The following is a 15,900-nucleotide window of genomic DNA, read 5'->3' on the forward strand; positions in this document are numbered from 1 at the left end:
CAACAACGCAGCCACTGCCAGCTAGCCTACAAAGTCAACAACGCAGCCACTGCCAGCTAGCCTACTTCAGCAGTACTGTATCATTTTAATCATTTTAGTCAATAAGATTCTTGCTACGTAAGCTTAACTTTCTGAACATTCGAGACGTGTAGTCCACTTGTCATTCCAATCTCCTTTGCATTAGCGTAGCCTCTTCTGTAGCCTGTCAACTATGTGTCTGTCTATCCCTGTTCTCTCCTCTCTGCACAGACCATACAAACGCTCCACACCGCGTGGCCGCGGCCACCCTAATCTGGTGGTCCCAGCGCGCACGACCCACGTGGAGTTCCAGGTCTCCGGTAGCCTCTGGAACTGCCGATCTGCGGCCAACAAGGCAGAGTTCATCCCTCCAGTCCCTCGACTTCTTGGCACTGACGGAAACATGGATCACCACAGATAACACCGCTACTCCCACTGCTCTCTCTTCGTCCGCCCACGTGTTCTCGCACACCCCGAGAGCTTCTGGTCAGCGGGGTGGTGGCACCGGGATCCTCATCTCTCCCAAGTGGTCATGCTCTCTTTCTCCCCTTACCCATCTGTCTATTGCCTCCTTTGAATTCCATGCTGTCACAGTTACCAGCCCTTTCAAGCTTAACATCCTTATCATTTATCACCCTCCAGGTTCCCTCTGAGAGTTCATCAATGAGCTTGATGCCTTGATAAGCTCCTTTCCTGAGGACGGCTCACCTCTCACAGTTCTGGGCGACTTTAACCTCCCCACGTCTACCTTTGACTCATTCCTCTCTGCCTCCTTCTTTCCACTCCTCTCCTCTTTTGACCTCACCCTCTCATCACCTTCCCCCCCTACTCACAAGGCAGGCAATACGCTCGACCTCATCTTTACTAGATGCTGTTCTTCCACTAACCTCTTTGCAACTCCCCTCCAAGTCTCTGACCACTACCTTGTATCCTTTTCCCTCTCGCTCTCATCCAACACTTCCCACACTGCCCCTACACGGATGGTATCGCGCCGTCCCAACCTTCGCTCTCTCTCCCCTGCTACTCTCTCCTCTTCCATCCTGTCATCTCTTCCCTCTGCTCAAACCTTCTCCAACCTATCTCCTGATTCTGCCTCCTCAACCCTCCTCTCCTCCCTTTCTGCATCCTTTGACTCTCTATGCCCCCTATCCTCCAGGCCGGCTCGGTCCTCCCCTCCCGCTCCGTGGCTCGACGACTCATTGCGAGCTCACAGAACAGGGCTCCGGGCAGCCGAGCAGAAATGGAGGAAAATTCGCCTCCCTGCGGACCTGGCATCCTTTCACTCCCTCCTCTCTACATTTTCCTCTTCTGTCTCTGCTGCTAAAGCCACTTTCTACCACTCTAAATTCCAAGCATCTGCCTCTAACCCTAGGAAGCTCTTTGCCACCTTATCCTCCCTCCTGAATCCCCCCCCCTCCTCCCTCTCTGCAGATGACTTCGTCAACCATTTTGAAAAGAAGGTCGACGACATCCGATCCTCGTTTGCTAAGTCAAACGACACCGCTGGTTCTGCTCACACTGCCCTACCCTGTGCCCTGACCTCTTTCTCCCCTCTCTCTCCAGATGAAATCTTGCGTCTTGTGACGGCCGGCCGCCCAACAACCTGCCCGCTTGACCCTATCCCCTCCTCTCTTCTCCAGACCATTTCTGGAGACCTTCTCCCTTACCTCACCTCGCTCATCAACTCATCCCTGACCGCTGGCTACGTCCCTCCCGTCTTCAAGAGAGCGAGAGTTGCACCCCTTCTGAAAAAACCTACACTCGATCCCTCCGATGTCAACAACTACAGACCAGTATCCCTTCTTTCTTTTCTCTCCAAAACTCTTGAACGTGCCGTCCTTGGCCAGCTCTCCCGCTATTTCTCTCAGAATGACCTTCTTGATCCAAATCAGTCAGGTTTCAAGACTAGTCATTTAACTGAGACTGCTCTTCTCTGTATCACGGAGGCGCTCCGCACTGCTAAAGCTAACTCTCTCTCCTCTGCTCTCATCCTTCTAGACCTATCGGCTGCCTTCGATACTGTGAACCATCAGATCCTCCTCTCCACCCTCTCCGAGTTGGGCATCTCCGGCGCGGCCCACGCTTGGATTGCGTCCTACCTGACAGGTTGCTCCTACCAGGTGGCGTGGCGAGAATCTGTCTCCTCACCACGCGCTCTCACCACTGGTGTCCCCCAGGGCTCTGTTCTAGGCCCTCTCCTATTCTCGCTATACACCAAGTCACTTGGCTCTGTCATAACCTCACATGGTCTCTCCTATCATTGCTATGCAGACGACACACAATTAATCTTCTCCTTTCCCCCTTCTGATGACCAGGTGGCGAATCGCATCTCTGCATGTCTGGTAGACATATCAGTGTGGATGACGGATCACCACCTCAAGCTGAACCTCGGCAAGACGGAGCTGCTCTTCCTCCCGGGGAAGGACTGCCCGTTCCATGATCTCGCCATCACGGTTGACAACTCCATTGTGTCCTCCTCCCAGAGCGCTAAGAACCTTGGCGTGATCCTGGACAACACCCTGTCGTTCTCAACTAACATCAAGGCGGTGGCCCGTTCCTGTAGGTTCATGCTCTACAACATCCGCAGAGTACGACCCTGCCTCACACAGGAAGCGGCGCAGGTCCTAATCCAGGCACTTGTCATCTCCCGTCTGGATTACTGCAACTCACTGTTGGCTGTGCTCCCTGCCTGTGCCATTAAACCCCTACAACTCATCCAGAACGCCGCAGCCCGTCTGGTGTTCAACCTTCCCAAGTTCTCTCACGTCACCCCGCTCCTCCGCTCTCTCCACTGGCTTCCAGTTGAAGCTCGCATCCGCTACAAGACCATGGTGCTTGCCTACGGAGCTGTGAGGGGAACGGCACCTCAGTACCTCCAGGCTCTGATCAGGCCCTACACCCAAACAAGGGCACTGCGTTCATCCACCTCTGGCCTGCTCGCCTCCCTACCACTGAGGAAGTACAGTTCCCGCTCAGCCCAGTCAAAACTGTTCGCTGCTCTGGCCCCCCCAATGGTGGAACAAACTCCCTCACGACGCCAGGACAGCGGAGTTAATCACCACCTTCCGGAGACACCTGAAACCCCACCTCTTTAAGGAATACCTAGGATAGGATGAAGTAATCCTTCTCACCCCCCCCCCCTTATAATATTTAGATGCACTATTGTAAAGTGGCTGTTCCACTGGATATCATAAGGTGAATGCACCAATTTGTAAGTCGCTCTGGATAAGAGTGTCTGCTAAATGACTTAAATGTAAATGTAATGTACTTTTTCCACATGTTGGTGTGTTACAGCCCGAGTACAACTGGCCTACACACAGTACCCCATAACGTCAAAGTGGAATTATGTTTTTCATGTTTAAAAACTAAATAAAAAACGAAAAGCTTAAATGTCTTGAGTCAATACGTATTCAACCCCTTTGTTTTGGCAAGTCTAAATAAGTTCAGGAGTAAAAATGGGCTTAATGCAGTTGAACAGTGAAACACAGATTCAACCACAAAAACCAGGGAGGTTTTCTAATGCCTCGCAAAGAAGGGCACTTCTTGGTAAAAAAAAGATTTAAAAAAGCTGACATTGAATATCCCTTTGAGCATTGTGAAGTTGTTAATTAATCACTTCAAAGATACAGGTGTCCTTCCTAACTCAGTTGCCGGAGAGGATGGAAACAGTTCAGGGATTTCACTGGCCAATGGTGACTTTAAAACCGTTACTGAGTTTAATGTCTGTCAAAGGAGAAAATGAGGATGGATCAACAGCATTGTAGTTACACCACAATACTAACATTGTTGACCGAGTGAAAAGAAGGAAGCCTGTACAGAATATAAATATTCCAAAACATGCATCCTGTTTGCAATAAGGCACTAAAGCAAAACTGCTAAAAATGTGGCAAAGAAATTAACTTGACAACCAACCAACTTGACAGAGCTTGAAGAATTAAAAAAATAATAATGTGCAAATATTGTACAAACCATTTGCATTTCCTCGCGTGTCAATTATGTTAATTAGACCGCTGACAGTAATGTGCTTGTTCTGGATGATGAACAGAGAGCTTACCTTCAGCTGAAATGTGTCTGGGGCTTCTCAAGCAATCTGGTACGCTAATGCTGGGCTTATACAAAAGCCTGCACACCCTGTATCTCTCCAGGACTGGTTTTGACGAGTTCTGTTTCTGAGTGGAGCTTACCACAGGTTCAGATGGAGGCCATGTTTAGAGGGCAGTGGCTAGGAGACATACAGGAATGCTGACTGTCCATTTACAATGAGCTCACGGCCCCATAGAGATCCTATTCAATTCCTAATTCTATGTACATCCCGTCCTGTTACACTAGTCATAGTAGCTAGGTTTCCATCCAAATAGCGACAGATTTTCATGCGAATATTCTAAAATCTGCATTGAACAATATGTGTTTCCATCAGACGGACTTGTTGGGGATAGAAGCCGGTGCGTGATGACGTAGTGCACGTAAAAATCACTTTTGCGGTAAGTTCCCATGTTCCGAATAGTTAACTGGATTTCCATCACCATTCTTACTCTACCAATGGTTTTGTCACATAGCAAACTTGCACAATCAGTTGTTTTGCACCTGCTCTCTGGACTTTGCTGATAAATGAGAAATATGGATAAGAGTCAAATTATTTTATTTTATTTGATAATTGGCAGCCAAGCACCAATCATCATGTCACCAGCATTCAAATAATAGCCTACCCTCGATGTTTAGCCTATTGGAAATGTGCCTGATCACTGTGCACTTTACCCCCATGTGAAGTTCATCATAACTTATTTCATCTGCTGATGCTTTTTCATGTCGTGGAGGTTCACCCATATCGCCGTGTGACTCCAAGTTTACTTCCATATGATGGTTATTGTATGAATATTTGTGCATTTCTCCCATATTTCATTTGACAGACTAAAAAAGCCCACCCTGTCCGACGAGCAAATTGTCTGTCGACATTTATGAAATTATACAGAAATGTCCTGTTTCTATAATTTAATTTTTTTATGTGTCAGGTAATTAATCCGCATGAAATGGTTGGGTGGAACCCTGAAAGGCATCAGCCTCACTCAAGGCCTGGATAATACCCTGCCCTGATCAGACAGCATGTTTCTTGGCTTCCTATGACTGTTGACTACCCGCTCTAGGGGATGAAGAAACTGTGAGCTTTTGCTGTGTGGTTTTCCTTGTGGTGTTACTATACAGGCTTTTTCTGTGGATGGCTAGGTAGTCAAGACCCCACGAAGAGGCTGGGTCACATCACATACGCACGCACCATATCCTCTGGGCCGTGCTGCCAGTTGTAGCACCACAGGCAGAACTGCCTGAGGTCTGGAAGCTATAAATGCTATAAATATATGAGTGAGTGAGTGAGTGAGTGAGTGAGTGAGTGAGTGAGTGAGTGAGTGAGTGAGTGAGTGAGTGAGTGAGTGAGTGAGTGAGTGAGAGAGAGAGAGAGAGAGAGAGAGAGAGAGAGAGAGAGAGAGAGAGAGAGAGAGAGAGAGAGAGAGAGAGAGAGAGAGAGAGAGAGAGAGAGAGAGAGAGAGAGAGAGAGAGAGAGAGAGAGAGAGAGAGAGAGATGTATGGGGGTGAGTCTCTTTCTTAATAGGTTTCCTTCAAACACACCTGCTGCCAGAAATACCATTTAATGTCAGCCGTCCGTATCAGACACACATACTGGCCCCTGTCCCATGAGCCTTCAGGGTAAGTTCAAGGTCGTCTTGCCAGGCTGATGCCATGGTCTGTGACTCAGACCAGAGTGGGTGGCTGAAGAGGCTGCCAGTAGAAGATGCACCCAGGCACAGGTCTGGACAACTCAATGTTAGGAAGGTGTTCTTAAAGCTGCAATATGTCACTTTTTGTGTTATAGATCTGTCATTGTCATTGAAAGCAAGTCTAAGAAGCGGTGTATCTGTTCTATGTGCACTATTTCTATGCTTCCCATTCTTAAGTTTTGTGTTTGTGTCTTTTACTTATGTTTTTATACACCAGCTTCAAACAGCTGAAAATACTATATTCATGGTTATGGGAAATATATTTCACAGCAGTTTTGGTGTTACAATGATTATCTACACTATTCTTGCTTGTTTTGTCACACAAACTGAGAGAGAGAGAGAGATGCAGTATGCAATAGCGTTTTTGAGGAAGCCAGTTCTTAGCCATCCCTTACAAGATTTTACTGAATTTAAAAGTTAATTTAATAACATTATTTAATTGTGAAAGTACATTTTCTATTTAACTTTTGACCATTTAAAAATATATATGTATTTCTGCTTTGTCATGCATATGGAATATGGCAGGTAGATGGAATAACTCTCTTGTTTATGTTTGTAATTTACAGCGATTTCCTCGGCAAAGTGAATTAGCCTTCAGTCTAAACTGAAGCAACCTGTGGGTGTTGTGGCTGCCCTTCCACTCTGATGCATCTGAGACACTTAAAACGCTCACAAAAAGCCTTTCAGACTAATGGCAAAACATACCACGTTCTCTACAAACCAGCAGGACATAAACCCATCACTCTCTGTTGGAGAGTTAGGAACATAAGCACATTGTTCCCAGTAGAAAACACTTTCCAAATAATTACTCAACAGTTATACAATGTCTTGACTTGTCTTTTGAAGGCGTCGCTACGTTTTTGAATTGACATTCTCCTCTCTTTCGACCGTGCGGTTTAAAAAGGTTCGGTCAACTGTTAGGATTGGATCTTAAGGAATGCATTTCATTATACACAGCCGTTGTCAAAAGTCATCTTTGATTTAAAGGTTTCCCGCTGGAATGGTTTTGTATGTATTTCAGGATTTCAAGTGACCACAATCTAACAGTGAGCCCAACAGAAATGTATTACTTTGGCTTTTATCATTGTCATATTATTTGGTTAAATGACATCAAGAAGAACCTGTTGGAATGTTCAACAAAGGACTGCCTATTCCATCCGTACTCCTCCCAGGCTAACACCTGTGTGTGAGTGTGTGTTGTGAAGTATTGTGACACGCTGAGATTGTTGTCGCTAATTCTGTTTTGTCTGCTCTAATCTTCCATGTCTGAGCTTTACATTTCGAGTCAGAGAAGGGGGCCACGCCCAGGCATTGCTCCTGAGTGTGTGTGTGTGTGTTTTGTCTTCATCCACTTGGTATGCCACACACAGATGTAATCTACTTTTATACAGAGTGTTAGTCATCTATGTGATCCGTAGATGGTTTATTGGGATTTAGGTTACACACACACACACACACACACACACACACACACACACACACACACACACACACACACACACACACACACACACACACACACACACACACACACACACACACACACACACACACACACACACACACACACACACACACACACACACACACACACACACATTTGGCTTTCAGCGAAATTACACTCCAGTTAACGCAAAGCTTTGCTGTGCGATTGAAGAAAAACGCCAACACACACATACAGAACAGCTGTGGCATTTCCCCTGCTTGATAGAAAACCTGTAGCTACACACACACACACACACACACACACACACACACACACACACACACACACACACACACACACACACACACACACACACACACACACACACACACACACACACACACACACACACACACACACATTTCCCCTGCTTGATAGAAAACCTGTAGCTACACACACACACACACACACACACACACACACACACACACACACACACACACACACACACACACACACACACACACACACACACACACACACACACACACACATTTCCCCTGCTTGATAGAAAACCTGTAGCTACACACACACACACACATCCATTTCCCCCGTTTGATAGAAAACCTGTAGCTACACACACACACATTTCCCCTGCTTGATAGAAAACCTGTAGCTACACACACACACACATCCATTTCCCCTGTTTGATAGAAAACCTGTAGCTACACACACACACATTTCCCCTGCTTGATAGAAAACCTGTAGCTACACACACACACACATCCATTTCCCCTGTTTGATAGAAAACCTGTAGCTACACACACATCCATTTCCCCTGTTTGATAGAAAACCTGTAGTTCCACATTCTGTTTCTGTTTGTGTTCAGGTGACATTTCCTGTATGGTGATATTTTCTTCCATTTCCTGATGATACAGTATCTCCAGGACCCATGCTGCACAACATCAGTAGATGCTATGTGATGTGACATTTTCCCTCTGTGTCTTCCACGGGGACCCCGGTGTGTATGACTGTGTGTGTGACTGTGTGTGTGTTGGTTGTTTAGTTTGACGATGTGACTTTCCTGGTCTCCTTTAGTATCGTTTGATGCTCTGTCAAGTTCACCTGTCTGGCCTTCAGAGATAGAGGCAGAACGTGAACGCTGTGTGCAGTCTGTCATCTCGTCTAGACAGCCTGTTGTAGACATTCCAGTCACTTACATTCTCTGCAGAGTCAGGAGCACTCACACACGCACAGGCGCAAGCACACACGCACAGGCGCAAGCACACACGCGCACACACACACAGTCTTGTATAACTAACCTTGTGGGGACACACAACTCAGGCCCATTCAAAATCCTATTTTCCCTAACCCTAACCTTAACCAAAAAACCTAACCTTTACCATAACCCTAAAACGAACCCTAGTTCCTAATCCTAACCCTTAATGGAATTCCAACACTAATTCTAACCCTAAACCCCCTAGAAAGAGCATTTGACCTCGTGGGGACTAACAAAATGTCCCCAGTTGGTCAAATGTTTGTTTACTTACTATTCTTGTGGGCACTTCTGGTTCCCACACGAATAGTTAAACATGACCACGTGTTCACACGCACGCACGCACGCACGCACGCACGCACGCACGCACGCACGCACGCACGCACGCACGCACGCACGCACACACACACACACACACACACACACACACACACACACACACACACACACACACACACACACACACACACACACACACACACACACACACACACACACACACACACACACACACACACACACAATCAAATGGACAGACATGTCCATTTAGTGATTATTGTGAAGGTCACCAAGTCCATCCCTGGAGAGTGAAAATAAAATAAAAAATATATAAAAAAATTCCGATTGAAAACACTTTTGTGATTGAGTCTACTCTCAGCTGTACATCTTTTCTTTGTGACGTTCTGGCAGTGCACTTTCCTATCTTTCTCTCTCTGTCTCTCTCTCTCTCTCTCTCTCTCTCTCTGTCTCTCTCTCTCTCTGTGACAGTGTGAACGGTGACTATGTCAAGTGGCACAGTGTGGAACATTATGGGCTATGGCAAATAGAATAGACCAGATATGACAGGCATCCAGAGGATTATTCTGCAGCCTCTGCTCTTGATTGGGTGAACTGATGCGGTTTTAATTGGGAATAGCCTCAAGACTCAAGATAATTGAATCTAATTCACAATAATATTTGCTTATTTTATTCACATTGTTGATTTTAATTGTTAGAAATGTGTTGGTTCTGTTTCTCTGAGGTTATCTGAGGTGAACCGATTGTTATTGATTTGAATGAATTCCTCTTTTAATTTAAATGTATAAACAGTTTGCTCAAAGCAAAAGGCATGTTTTTTTCTCTTCCTTTTCTCTCAGACCAATTATAAACTTCACAGCTGAATTAATGATTCATGCAGCATATAGAGGAGTAGGTTTACCCCCGTTGTTTGTGGAGAGTTCTGTGGTTATTAGTATTTCAGGACTTTTCTGCATTTAGATACGAAATCCTTGGGTTCCCTAAGGGTTTGTTTCCCAACAATCAAGGCCCAAACTCCACGGCTGAAAACGTTGAATAATGCATCGTTCCTATCTTTCCCCTTTCCTTTCTTCCCTCTCTCCTTCCATCCCTCAGCTTCTTCCTCATCTCTTCTCTCTCCATCTTCCTCAACCTTTTTCCTGCCATCCCACCTCTTTCCCTTCCTTCCTTCCTTTCCTTCCTTTCTCAATGACCTAATAGAATAATAATAATAATATTAATAATGATGAATTACATTTCTTGAGCGCTTTCATTAACAGACATAAATCGTAAAACTATTGACATTGTGAGCAACCAGTGTAGCTTTGGGTCAAAGAAATATGGTGTAAAGAAAGCACCATTTCACTTCTGTAGTCTGTGATACGTTAAAGGTATAGTCCACCCCCAAATTCTATCCAATTAGATGGTGTCAATCTGCTCTTGCGTATTTCTCCTAATCCACTGTATAGCCGGATGTACACAACAACAGACGGATTGCAGTACTGACCCAGCTCATCTTCATCACCTACGTGGTGTGATATTAGGGGGAGTTATTGAGAGCCTTCCTCTCTACTCCAGTGGCTTTAACCTAACTGGTAAAATCATTATTTCTCTCTGTATAGTTTTGCTGGAAGGGAGTCGCCGTCCTCATCTGTAGATTAATCCATAAGCTTTCAAAGTGCTGAAAAGATGAGAATTGAGCCGTTTAAAGGGAATCGTAAAGGATTTTACATTAAGGGGAAGGTTAAGGATTGACTACAACAGTGTTTCCTGCTCTAGTCCTTCTGTACCCCCAAAAGAACACTTTTGTTTGTACTCCCTGACAAACTCATTGAGGGCTTGATGATTAGTTGGCAAGTTGAATCAGGTGTTCTGGTCCAAGGCCACAACAAAAATGTGTACTGTTGGGGTGCTGGAGGACTGGAGTCGGGAAACAATGGACTACAGCAGTAGCTCTATTTTCAATGGTATGAGAACAGTCTGGGCCTATATTGAATAGAATATTCCTAGTGCTTCACCTACACAGATCAAACACATAAGGGAAAATCATTATCAGCCAATAGAAAAATATTTGTTATTCCACCTCCTCATCAACAATGTCTTCAAAACGTGACAGGTTTTCATTGAACGTAATAAAGTGAATTTCTCCTTAAGGCTGGAATGAGTCTGTCACTCTCTCTGCTGAATATTAACATTGATTCAGATCTGTTTATGGCCGGTCATAAAGACCATTGATTTACAGAGTCTGGCGCTGACTTGCAGTTAGAACAGTCTTATAAAGGTGTCAGTCTACCAGTGGAACTATACTGCCCTTTGGCCAGCAGTTAACTGCCTCGCGGTATTTAACGCTTTTCATAAAGTCTCTATGTTATTTATTAATGTTGTATGTGGGAAGCTGGGCCTCTGGGCATTCTGACCTGGGCCTCTGGGCATTCTGACCTGGGCCTCTGGGCATTCTGACCTGGGCCTCTGGGCATTCTGACCTGGGCCTCTGGGCATTCTGACCTGGGCCTCTGGGCATTCTGACCTGGGCCTCTGGGCATTCTGACCTGGGCCTCTGGGCATTCTGACCTGGGCCTCTGGGCATTCTGACCTGGGCCTCTGGGCATTCTGACCTGGGCCTCTGGGCATTCTGACCTAGGCCTCTGGACATTCTGATCTAGGCCTCTGGACATTCTGACCTAGGCCTCTGGACATTCTGACCTAGGCCTCTGGGCATTCTGACCTAGGCCTCTGGGCATTCTGACCTAGGCCTCTGGGCATTCTGACCTAGGCCTCTGGGCATTCTGACCTGGGCCTCTGGGCATTCTGACCTAGGCCTCTGGGCATTCTGACCTAGGCCTCTGGGCATTCTGACCTAGGCCTCTGGGCATTCTGACCTAGGCCTCTGGGCATTCTGACCTGGGCCTCTGGGCATTCTGACCTAGGCCTCTGGGCATTCTGACCTAGGCCTCTGGGCATTCTGACCTAGGCCTCTGGGCATTCTGACCTAGGCCTCTGGGCATTCTGACCTGGGCCTCTGGGCATTCTGACCTGGGCCTCTGGGCATTCTGACCTGGGCCTCTGGGCATTCTGACCTGGGCCTCTGGGCATTCTGAACTGGGCCTCTGGGCATTCTGACCTGGGCCTCTGGGCATTCTGACCTGGGCCTCTGGGCATTCTGACCTAGGCCTCTGGGCATTCTGACCTAGGCCTCTGGGCATTCTGACCTAGGCCTCTGGGCATTCTGACCTAGGCCTCTGGGCATTCTGACCTGGGCCTCTGGGCATTCTGACCTGGGCCTCTGGGCATTCTGACCTGGGCCTCTGGGCATTCTGACCTGGGCCTCTGGGCATTCTGACCTGGGCCTCTGGGCATTCTGACCTGGGCCTCTGGGCATTCTGACCTAGGCCTCTGGACATTCTGACCTAGGCCTCTGGACATTCTGACCTAGGCCTCTGGACATTCTGACCTAGGCCTCTGGGCATTCTGACCTAGGCCTCTGGGCATTCGGACCAAGGCCTCTGGGCATTCTGACCTGGGCCTCTGGGCATTCTGACCTAGGCCTCTGGGCATTCTGACCTAGGCCTCTGGGCATTCTGACCTAGGCCTCTGGGCATTCTGACCTAGGCCTCTGGGCATTCTGACCTAGGCCTCTGGGCATTCTGACCTAGGCCTCTGGGCATTCTGACCTGGGCCTCTGGGCATTCTGACCTAGGCCTCTGGGCATTCTGACCTAGGCCTCTGGGCATTCTGACCTAGGCCTCTGGGCATTCTGAGCTAGGCCTCTGGACATTCTGACCTAGGCCTCTGGGCATTCTGATAAAGACCATGTCGGATGAAATGTCAATAATTATTACTAGAAGCCAAAGAGAGCTGCATCTGTGATTCTGAGTGCATCAAAGTCATGCGAGTGGATAAAATCTGGATTGGTGGCAGTAGATACATAAGTGGATACATAGGTAAGTGGGTGGGATACGGCAGCCATTCTATGTAAAATTGCCATATGGACTATCACGGTGAGAGGTGAGGAGGAAATTGACAGAAGTAGACTCTGTTTAATGCAAGATGGCGCTGTCAGAGATGGTCGCCTCCCTTTGAGTCCTTAAGAAACTATGCAGCATTTTGTTTTTTTAAAGTATTATTTCTTACATTTTTACCCCAGGAACTCTTAAATCTTATTACATACAGCCGGGAATAACTATTGGATATAAGAGCGACGTCAGCTTACCAACATTACAACCAGGAATATGAATTTCCCGAAGAAGATCCTCTGTTTGGACCACCACCCAGGACAATGGATCTAATCCCAGAAGACTACCCAAGACAACGGCGCCGATGAAGGGGCAGACAGAGCGGCCTCCTGGTCAGGCTCCGTAGACGTACACATCGCCAACCGCTCCTGCGTATACTACTCGCCAATGTCCAGTCTCTTGACTACAAGGTAGATGAAATTCGAGCAAGGGTAGCATTCCAGAGAGACATCAGAGATAGTAACATTCTCTGTTTCACGGAAACATGGTTTTCTCTGGATATGTTGTCAGAATCGGTTCCATGCATCGTGCTGACAGAGATAAACACCTCTCTGGAAAGAGGAAGGGCGGGGGTGTATTGCTTCATGATTAACGGCTCATGGTGTAATCATAACAACATACAGGAACTCAAGACCTTCTGCTCACCCGACCTAGAATTCCTCACAATCAAATGCCGGCCATATTACCTTCCAAGAAAATTATTGTCAGTTATCATCACAGCTGTGTACATTCCCCCTCAAGCAGACACCAAGATGGCCCTAAAGGAACTTCACTGGACTCTATGTAAACTGGAAACCATATATCCTGAGGCTGCATTTATTGTAGCTGGGGATTTTAACAAAGCAAATTTGAGAACAAGGCTGCCTAAATTCTATCAGCATTTGATAGCACTACGCATGGGGATAATATACTTGACCACTGCTACTCTAACTTCCGCAATGCATACAAAGCCCTCCCCCACCCTCCCTTCGGCAAATCCGACCACGACGCCATCTTGCTCCTACCGTCTTATAGGCAGAAACTCAAACAGGATGTACTAGTGACTAGAACTGTTCAACGCTGACCAATCGGAATCCATGCTTCAAGATTGTTTTGATCACCCGGACTGCTATATGTTCCGGTCAGCCTCAGAGAATAACATCAACCTATACGCTGACTATGTGAGTGAATTTATAAGGAAGTGCACTGGAGATGTTATACCCACTGTGACTATTAAAACCAACCCTAACCAAAAACCGTGGATGGATGGTGGCATTCATTCAAAACTGAAAGAGCGAACCACCGCATTCAACCATGGAAAGAGGTTTGGGAATATAGACAGTGTAGTTATTCCCTCCACAAGGCAATTAAACAAGTGAAATGCAGGAACAGGGACAAAGTGGAGTTGCAATTCAATGGCTCAGACACGAGACGTATGTGGCAGGGTCAACAGGAAATCACGGACTACAAAGAGAAAACCAGCCACGTCACGGACACCGACGTCACGCTTCCAGACAAACTAAACACCTTCTTTGCCCACTTTGAGGAAACACTGTCGTGGCCTGCTAACAAGAACTGCACCCCCCCCTCTCCTTTTCCGTGGCCGACGTGAGTAAAACATTTAAATCTGTTAACCCTCGCAAGGCTGCTGGCCCAGATGCCATCCCTAGCCACGTCCTCAGAGCATGCGCAGACCAGCTGGCTGGTGTGTTTATGCTCCCTATCCCAGTCTGCTGTCCCCACATGCTTCAAGATGGCCAACATTGTTTCTGTACCCAAGAAGGCAAAGATAACTGAAGTAATGACTACCACCCCGTAGCACTCACTTCTGTTATCATGAAGTGCTTTGAGAGACTAGTCAAGAATCACATCCACCTTATCGGCCACCATAGACCCATTTCAGTTTGCATACCGCTCTATCAGGTCCACAGACGATGAAATCGCCATCACACTGCACACTGCCTTAACCCATCTGGACAAGAGCAATACCTATGTAAGAATGTTGTTCATTGACTACAGCTCAGCATTCAACACCATGGTACCCTCCAAGCTCATCATCAAGCTGGAGGCCCTGGGCCTCAACCCCGCCCTGTGCAATTGGGTCCTGGACTTTCTGACGCGCCGCCTCCAGGTGGTGAAGGCAGGAAACAACATCTCTATCTCACTGACCCTCAACACTGAGGCCCCACAAGGGTGCATGCTCAGCCCCCTCCTGTACTCCCTGTTCACCCATGACTGTGTGGCTATGCACGCCTCCAACTCAAACCTCAAGTTTGCAGATGACACAACAGTAGTGAGCTTGATTACCAACAACAACGAGACAACCTACAGAGAGGAGGTGAGGGAACTCAGAGTGTGGTGTCAGGAAAACAACCTCCAACTCAATCATCAAGTTTGCAGACAGCACTACAGTGGTAGGCCTGATTACCAACAAGGTGAGGTGAGGAGCCTCAGAGTGTGGTGTCAGGAAAACAACCTCTCACTGTCATGTTTGTCATTTATTATCATGTCTTGTCCCTGTGCTCCCCATTCTATTCGTTTCCCTCTGCTGGTCTTATTAGGTTCTTTCCCTCTTTCTATCCCTCTCTCTCCCCCTCCCTCTCTCACTCTCTCGCTCTCTCTTCTCTCTATCGTTCCGTTCCTGCTCCCAGCTGTTCCTATTCCCCCTAATCAATCATTTAGTCTTCCCACACCTGTTCCCGATCCTTTCCCCTGATTAGAGTCCCTATTTCTTCCTTTGTGTTCCGTTCCTGTCCTGTCGGTTCCTTGTTTAGAATTCACCGTGCTGTGATTGTGTATCGCCCTGTCGTGTCGTGTTTTCCTCAGATGCTGCGTGGTGAGCAGGTGTCTGAGTCTGTCTGGTTCGAGTGCCTTCCCGAGGCAACCTGCTGTTCACCTGCTGTTCAAGATCGAGTCCCCAGTTAGTCCTCGTCATTTCGAGTGAAAGTTGTGTTTTTTTTGTTTGTATTCACTTTACTGGATTAAAGACTCTGTTTTCGCCAAGTCGCTTTTGGGTCCTCTTTCACCTGCATGACAGAAGGAACCGACCAAGGAATGGACCCAGCGACTTCAGACGCTCGTTACACTGCCGTCGAGATCCAAGGAGCCATGCTCGGCAGACACGAGCAGGAATTGTCTGCTGCT

This window comes from Oncorhynchus gorbuscha, linkage group LG23, assembly GCF_021184085.1.
Source record: "Oncorhynchus gorbuscha isolate QuinsamMale2020 ecotype Even-year linkage group LG23, OgorEven_v1.0, whole genome shotgun sequence".
In the NCBI taxonomy this organism is placed as follows: Eukaryota; Metazoa; Chordata; class Actinopteri; order Salmoniformes; family Salmonidae; genus Oncorhynchus; species Oncorhynchus gorbuscha.